The sequence below is a fragment of the Triticum dicoccoides genome, chromosome 5B (assembly GCF_002162155.2).
Source record: "Triticum dicoccoides isolate Atlit2015 ecotype Zavitan chromosome 5B, WEW_v2.0, whole genome shotgun sequence".
In the NCBI taxonomy this organism is placed as follows: domain Eukaryota; kingdom Viridiplantae; phylum Streptophyta; class Magnoliopsida; order Poales; family Poaceae; genus Triticum; species Triticum dicoccoides.
The window spans coordinates 27,177,211-27,186,098 of NC_041389.1; positions in this window are offsets into that span (position 1 = coordinate 27,177,211).

Consider the following 8,888-nt stretch of genomic DNA (forward strand, 5'->3'; position numbering starts at 1 on the left):
AAGGAGGGGGCCGCCGTCATCACCCCAGTGTCTGTCTTAGGGTTCAGGGTGGGGGCGGTGGTGGACGGCGGTGGTGTGGGGATTCGCAGGAGAAAAAGCTTAGTGCAGGGGACCTAGAGGGATGGTCGGGGCGACGGAGGACCGATGGTGGGGAGTGGTTCCAGGGAGGGCGGCGAGGGCCGGCGGTTAGGCCGATGATGGCTGACGGCTCAACGAAGGAGATGTGTTGAGAGGTTGAAGAAAGACCGTGGGCCATTGATTTCACATCCAACGGTTTAAGAATTGACTGACCTCAAACAAAAAAAAAATTCAACTGACTGGTTTCTAGACATTCCCGTTTCGAGTCAGTTATGCGTATGACATGTGAAGTCTGATTCTTATTGTAAGGTGCAAGTCCAAGCCATACATATATTGAAAGAGGAGCCAAATTCAATGTTGTGACTTGTATAGCACCGCTCGACTACTTTTGTGTGCTTTCCTCCATTTGAGTCGCCAAATTAGACAAACTGCTTAATTGCTGGTGCGTATGGGAGCGTACATATTTTAGTGATTCAGTTCGGTTGTGTCTAACATATACCTTTCGGTGTTTATACTTCTTCTTCTTTGGCATTGTCATCTTTTTCTTTTCTTAATAGAATAATGCACGTGCGATGCAATGGGATATAAATATTCTAGTACGTCAATCTTGCCCACAAGAATATAATCCCCTCCGATTTATGCACACGGTGTGCTATGCTACCCGAAGACTCCACTCACCTCTTCATTACATGCCCCCTTGCCAACGGGATCTAAAATTCATTGTTTTTAAAAGTCATAATATTTTTAAAGTTCCTTAAACATCATTTAATTTAACTAACCTTTTCAAATAAAAATAGACAGGCGAATTTTTCTGAGCTAGCAGTGGGGTGAGCGAAAAAAACTAAACGAGCGAGCGGAGCGGCCAAGCTGAGCGAGCAAGAGCTTCGTGTGTTGACCTATGTGAGCATCACAAGAACAATTCCATGGGTATAGCATGAAATAAGAACTCCCAAGAAACTCAAACAATCACCACCGAGCTGACGCCAAGGCCAAAATGTGCAAAGGATTCACAACCATTCCGGAACTCCTCGTGACGTCCGGAATCACATCCGGGACTCCAAACTACCTTCGGTAACCACATACTATTTCCCATAGCAAATCTAGCGTCACCGAACCTTAAGTGTGTAGACCCTACGGGTTCGGGAATCATGCAGACATGACGGAGACATCTCTCTGGCCAATAACCAACAGCGGGATCTGGATACCCATGTTGGCTCCCACATGTTCCACGATGATCTCATCGGATGAACCACGATGTCGGGGATTCAAGCAATCCCGTATGCAATTCCCTTTGTCAATCGGTACATTACTTGCCCGAGATTCGATTGTCGGTATCCCAATACCTCGTTCAATATAGGAGGAAGAAGTACGTCGGTAGCCGCCCGAGAGGCCCATGAGATAGGGGGGCGCGCCCACCCTCGTGGACGCCTCGGCTGCTTCTTGGCTTGCACTCCAAGTCCACTGGATCACGTTTGTTCCAAAAATCATGCCCCCGAAGGTTTCATTCCGTTTGGACTCCGTTTGATATTCCTTTTCTTCGAAATACTGAAATAGGCAAAAAAAACAGTAATACGGGCTGGGCCTCCGGTTAGTAGGTTAGTCCCAAAAATGATATAAATGTGTAAAATAAAGCCCATAAACATCCAAAAGGGGTAATATAATAGCATGAAACAATCAAAAATGATAGATACGTTGGAGACGTATCAGTCTACTGCAGGCGGCGCGTCATCGTCGCCATCCTTGTCGTCGTATGCGCAACTTTGTCTGCTGTCGGATTTAGGGTTCCGCTAAAACCCTTGAGGTTCGAACACTGGGGTGCGCGCGAAGATTTCCACCTATCGAATCTCGCCCTCAGCCTCGCCACGATCTCTAAGCTTAGCTTGATGAACTCACAACACAAGAGACATAAGATTTATACTGGTCCGGGCCACCGTTGTGGCACTAGTAGAAAAACACCTAATAGACCCGGTTCGTAAGGGCCTTTAGTCCCGGTTTATGAACCGGGACTAATGGGTCGTTACTAATACCTCCACCTATTAGTCCCGGTTCAAACACGAACCTGGACCAATGTGTCTCCACGTGGCCCTGTGCGCTGAGCCCAGTCAGGGGGCCTTTGGTCCCGATTGGTGGCTCCAACCGGGACCAAAAGGCATCCACGCATCAGCATTCCAGTGGCTGGGGTTTTTGTTTTTTTTAAAGGAGGGGGGGTTGGGAGTTTTGGGGGGTTAATTTAGGTGTTTCATATATTGTGTTAGCTAGCTAATTAATAGAGAGAAGTGTCCTCTCTTATGTCCGTGCTTGGTCGACGCTACGTACTATATATACATAAGTGATCGAGAGAACCATTCAGTACAGAAGTTCGTCATGCATACCGAGAGAAGTGATCGATCGACCTCTCCTTCTCCGAGAGATTGGTCGAACAATAAGTTTTCGTATCATGTATCCGACGCTACTGGCTACATACATGTACAATATGTATAAGATCTCTTAATTACAAACCTCTAGCATTTGAAATCAATTTCCACATGGTATTCTCCGGCTTTACTGATGACGTGGTCAAGAAAGAATCCCGCCAATTCCTCTTGAATTCCTTTCATGCGATCTGGTTCTAGGAGTTCATCCCGCATCTGCCACGTCTAATTTGAAGAAGGGGGTTAATTAATACATATATATGAATGAAACTCAACAGAAATGATGGTGTAATAAAATGAAATTGTGAATATTATTGCTTACGCACTTCATATTGTCTTCTAGAGTAGCCCCGCTTGTTTTTCAAAGTCGCGGTGTGGATGAACTCGCACACATAGTATCCACAGAAATCATTCCCTTCCTCCTGCCACAAGCACTTTACGAGAAATAGAGGTCAATCAAACTGATAATGAAGCATTATAAATGGCATTGATGAAAGTATAGCTATATAATCAACGGGAGATGCGCGCAACTAGCTAGCCAGTAGTACTTACTTTCGGGTATGTATATCGCAGCTCCTTCGGCAGTCCCGGAGCTTCTGCGGTGAACTGTTTCCAAACCCTGCAAGACAAAGAAAATAATTATTATTACTTGAGATATCAGGAAATGAACAAAAAGTTGCCGATATGGTGCGATAATGATCGATTGAACTTACTTGCTGAGCATTTCAGTCATGTCTGCATAGGTTTCGAGATCTTTCCGTCTCGAGTCTAAGACGGTTACTAGTCCACGCTCAAGCTTAATCTCCAGAAGAATATAGTGGTACCTGCGCACGCATGCATAACTCATCAATTACATTACTATAACCTCGCTCGAGTAATAAGGGAAACCGAATATGCACACGACAGTAACACTCACTTGCCGTTGTAAGGAAAGAGTATGGTATCTTTTTTTTGATTTTTGATCAACGATCGTAGCAAGTTGTCCTCGGCCTCTTTGACGTTCTTTTCAACCAGAAATACATCTATGATATTTGTGTTAATGAACCCAATATCATAAATTTCTTATTTTTTGCACTCGACGATCTTCAATCTTCATAATATATTGAGGATAATTAATTATAAATACATGCAATGAAAGAGCCGAGCTATATATAGAGACTTAATGACAGAAATAGTACTTACAGGCAGTAGCAAAAGACCATTAATTTATCGAGGGCCTTTTGATTGAAGAACGTGAAGAACTCATCAAATGGAACACACAACAGATCATTTGAAACGAGGTCGTGCTCCTCTTTAATGTTCAGATACAAACTGTTCGTCCCCTCAGACTCTCTGTAGGTTTTCATGTACCAACTATGGAATCTTCGCATCATTGTTGTCAGAGATTTTTCATCTTTGACGAGAGGCTTCCCGTACTCGTATCTGTGTTCGTCCACCGCCATGAAATCAGGAAGTGCATCGTCAGGCAGGTAATCTTCAAGATTGCCATAACCGGCCACCGTCCCCAGAGCATTAGACACATTGAGCGGGGGGCACGATTGTTGTGCTTGTTCGCCGAGCTGGGCAATTTTTTTCCCCTTTGCTCGTTCTTTTAACCTTTTATCACTGACAGTAGTTCCCGACCACTTGGCTTGGAGATATGTCTGTTCAGTAATGCGCTCATAGTTGGTTCTCGGCGGAGACTTTGGTGGTTTCCTCAGGGCATCGATAGTGCGCTTTGCTTTCACTAGATCTACCTTCTCCTCCGGAGGTGGATGTCTCTTTGCTTTCACCCCTTCAAAGAACTCCTTCATGTGGGTCCGCACAATCGTATTGTTTTCCTCCTCGGACCTCTCGTACGGTAACTTCTCTACAGGCTTGAGAGATGGACCGTATTTGTATTGCCTCCCACCTCTGGTTGTGCTGCTAGACGCCGGAGCAGACGGAGCGGCTGCGGCGTCTGTGTTCTTTCGCGCTTGCTTACGAGGCGGAGGAGAAGGAGTACGACGCGCCGGAGCAGCCGGGGCGGCGGCGGGTCTCTTCCGCCCTTGCTGGCGAGGCGGAGAAGGAGGAGGCTGCTGGCTGCTTGGGAGCGCCGGCGCAGGCGGAGAAGGAGGCGGAGTGCCGCCACGCACCGGAGAAGGAGGCGGAGTGCCGCCACGCGTGCCCTGATCGTCACTCGCCGGAGGAGGAGGCGGTGGAGGAGGCGGAGTGCCCTGACTCGCCGGAGGAGGAGGAGGAGGCGGAGGCGTCCAGTTCGGAAGGTCGATGAGCTCCTTCTGCCATAGGCATGGAGTCTTCAGAGCAGAACCCAGCCTAGTCTCCCCTTCACCGGTAGGGTGCTCAAGCGGGAGGTCCTCAAATCCCTCCGTTATTTTATCCACCATCACCTTAGCATATCCTTCTGGAATCGGCTGGCAGTGATAAGTTGTGCCGGGTCCACTAGGATAAACTTGGCCAACAGCCGCCTTGACCTTCAAATTCATCCATCGCGCCATAATGTGGCAATGTTGAGACTCCGTGATACCATCCACGGGATAGCTGGCAGGAACCGTCAAGACATGCTCCGGCTGAAGCAGCTCGGTGGAAGCCACGCTGCTTCTCCGCTGAGATGGCGGGGTAGCTTCGAGGGAAGCTTCGGCAGGTCGTTTGCTGTGATCTGCTGCTTCTCGTTCCTCTTCTCATTCCTCTTCTCGTTCCACTAGCCCCATTACCTTTTCGTGCAGCGCCTGTAGTTGGTCCTGCTCCAGTTTCTTCCTCCTCTCGTGGGTTTTGTAACCCTCTGCGTCCGGAAAACCAACCTTCCACGGAATGGAGCCTGGCGTGCCTCGTGTCTGTCCAGGGTGCTCAGGATTGCCAAGGGCCATTGTGAGCTCGTCCTTCTCCCTATTTGGAAGGAACGTCCCTCACTGCGCTGCATCGATATAGTGTCGAAGGTTCTTGACTGGTATTTGCAGTTGCTCGTCCGTCCACTGGCACTTCCCTGTTACAGGGTCCAAGGTTCCGCCAGCCCCGAAGAACCAAGTCCGGCAACGGTCTGGACAGTACATTGTCTCTGGTTCGATCCCTTTTTCAAGCAGATCATGCTCAGCCATGGACCACTTAGGCCGGGCTTTGAGGTAGCCACCTGACCCCGTGCGATGGTGAAGCTTCTTCTTCGCAACATTTTTCTTGTTTGTCGCCGACATCTTCTTACTCTTTTCCGATGTCTTGTGGGCCACAAATGTGGGCCACTGATCTTTGATCTTCTCATATTTGCCGATGAATTCTGGTGTTTTTTTCTCTCGACAAACTGGTTCAGCTCTTTCGTCCACCTCCTCATTAGGGTTGCCATCTTCTTAAGAGCACAAGACTTGATTAATTGCTCTTTAACTAGCTTCTCCGGATCCTCCTCTGGCGGTAGGGTGAAATTTGCCTTCATCTCAGTCCAAAGATCTTCTTTCTGCATATCATTGACATAAGACACCTCAGGGTCTTCCTCCTTAGGCTTATACCATTGCTGGATGCTGATCGGGATCTTGTCCCTAACAAGAACCCCACACTGAGCAGAAAATGCCTTCCTCATCCGGATGGGTTCAATCGGTTCGCCGTCGGGCGCGATTTCTATGATCTCAAACTTTTCATCCGAGCTCAACTTTTTCTTCGGGCCTTGTCTCCTTAACGAAGTTGTGCTCGATCCGGAGGGCTAGGAATTATAAGGAAGAAAGACGAGAGTAATTAGTATGTGTACATATACCAAAACAATGGAAGCATCAATTAACTAGTCAGCACGGGCTTAACTAATATATATATACCTGGCCGGACTCGGTTCGGTCACCGGAGCAGTCAGCACGGTCTCCTTCTTGTACCTTCATTGTGTCACCGGAGCCATCATGAACATAGTCCTCTTCTTGTATCGGCATTAATGGGCCGAAGCCATCATGAACATAGCCCTCTTCTTCACCCAGTTCTTCCAGCAAACCATCGGTGTCGAGGAGAAATGACGCAACTTCATCACTTCCATTTGCGATTATGTCCCCCAACATCGCTTCTGTTTCTTCGTCTCGTGAGTGCTCCATAGTTTCTGCAAATATTTACAACATGTCAATTATTATTCAAACATGGTACAAATGGATATATATATATTAGTGGCAAACGTAGAACTAGCTAGCTAATCACAATAAGGAATCATGTTAGTGGCCTCGACGCTGCTTCTCTAGGGTTTGGGGTCGCCTCGACACAACAACGCTTCAAGGGTTTGGGGTGGCCTCGACGACAACGCTCTTTTAACTTGGTAAATTTGGGTGGCCTCGAGAGAGTTAATTTGTCGGGTAGGGGCGCGGTGGGAGGGGGTACGAGACCAACATCGTTTTCTCTCTAGGGTTTGGGTGGCCTCGAGAGTTTTGGTCGAGCGAGAGGGCCGAGGGGGGTGCTGCCGTTGTATAGGTTATCACGGTCGAGAGGTATATATATCGACCGCCCCTCATGTCGAAGTTATCTCGAGGGGGTTATATCGACAACCACGCGACATACATATACATGGGAAAATAATGTTATCAGGGAGGGGGTATCGGTACCCCCCCCCCCTCATGTTGAAGTTTCTTCTTTCTCCTCTATTCGGAAAATAATGTTATCGGGGAGAGGGTATCAGGCAGGGGCGACGGCGTGGTGGCCGCGCAGGGGCGCGGGACGGGAGGGGCACGGGAGCAGGCTGTGCTCACAAGGGGTGGCGGCGAGGGCGAAGGCGAGTAGCCTGACTGCGAAGAAGAAGAAAAGAGGAAGAAGGAAAGAAGGAAGAAGAAAAAAAAGAGGAGAAGAAGAAAGGAATAGAGGACAAGAAGAAAAAATAGAATTTTTTTCTATTTTTTCTTCTTCTCCTCTATTCCTTTCTTCTTCTCCTCTTCTTTTTCTTCTTTTTTCTTCTTCTTATTTATTTCTCCTCTTCTTTTCCTCTCCTCTTCTTCTTTCTTTCCTCTTTCTTATTTTCTTCTTTCCTATCCATCTTTTTCTAAAATTGTAACTTTTGCATATATATAAAACTTTTCTAAAATTGTAACTTTCTATATATGAACAAAAAACTTTCTATCAACAAAAAAACATTTTTAACATATATTATTTAGCAAATTCTAGCCACATACACATATACATATACACATACACATATACATATACATCACATACACATATATACATTATAGCCACATACACATATACATCACATATGAACAAAAAAATAAACTAATAAAAATAAAAAAAACATATAGCAAGATATGAACAAAAACATATAGCCACATACATTAACATACATTATATATATATATGAAAAAAAATAAACTAATAAAAAACAAATGCAGGAGCGAGGCGCCGGCGGTGCGGGGCAGGGGTGCAGGAGCAGGCAAGGCAGGGGCGCGAGGCAGGTGCTCACAGGGGGGTGGCGGGGCACGTCGGGCGGCGTCGGGGCGCGGGGAGCGGCGCCGGCGTCAGGGCAGATGGCGTCGAGGGCGGCGGCGACGGTAAGGTGGACCAGCCTGACTACGGCGTTGGAGGCGGCGGCGATGACGAGGTGGAGCAGCCTGACAGCGTCGGAGGCGGCAGCGACGATGAGGTGGAGCAGCCTGACGGCGTCGGAGGCAGCGACGACGACGAGGCAGAGCAGCGGCCGGGCGTCGCGTATCGGGCGGAGAAGAAAGGGATGGATTTGGAGAAACTGCTAAGTGCTAGTTATATATGAAGAGAATTGGTCCCAGTTCGTGAAACCAACCGGGACTAATGCCCCCTTTAGTCCCGGTTGGTGCCACCAACCGGGACCAATGGGCCTCTTTTCAGCAGCCCAAAGGGCGGGAAGCAGCGACCTTTGGTACCGGTTGGTGGCACCAACCGAGACTAATGACCCCCCTTTAGTCCCGGTTGGTGCCACCAACCGGGACCAAAGGCCCCTGTGCTGCCTGCCTCGGGGCCAAAGTTTAGTCCCACCTCGCTAGTTGAGAGGGGCGCACAGTGGTTTATAAGCCCCACTGCTGCACCCCTCTCGATCTCCTCTCCACCGCAGGCTTTCGGGCCTACTTGCTATAGCTTTGCCTGATGGGCCTTCTGGGCCTTCTGCGGGCCTGAATCCTGGCCCATAGTAGGGTTTCATGTCGTATTCAGGCCGTGGGGGGCCAGTAGGAGGCATTTTTTTGTTTTTTTGTTTTCTTTACTTATTGTTGCTATTTTTATTTTTTTTCAGTTTTTTTGTTTTGTTTTCTGCATTATTTATTTTCTTTTGTTTTTTGCTTTATTTTTTAATTGTTTTTGCTTTTAGTTTTAGGAAAATTATAAACTTTCTGTTAGTGCCATTAGTTTTCAAATTTGAAAACACTTTTTTTGTTTTTTGTTTTCTTTCTTGCTTTATTTATTTTATTTTGTTTCTACTTACAACAAAATACTTATTGTTGTTTTTTT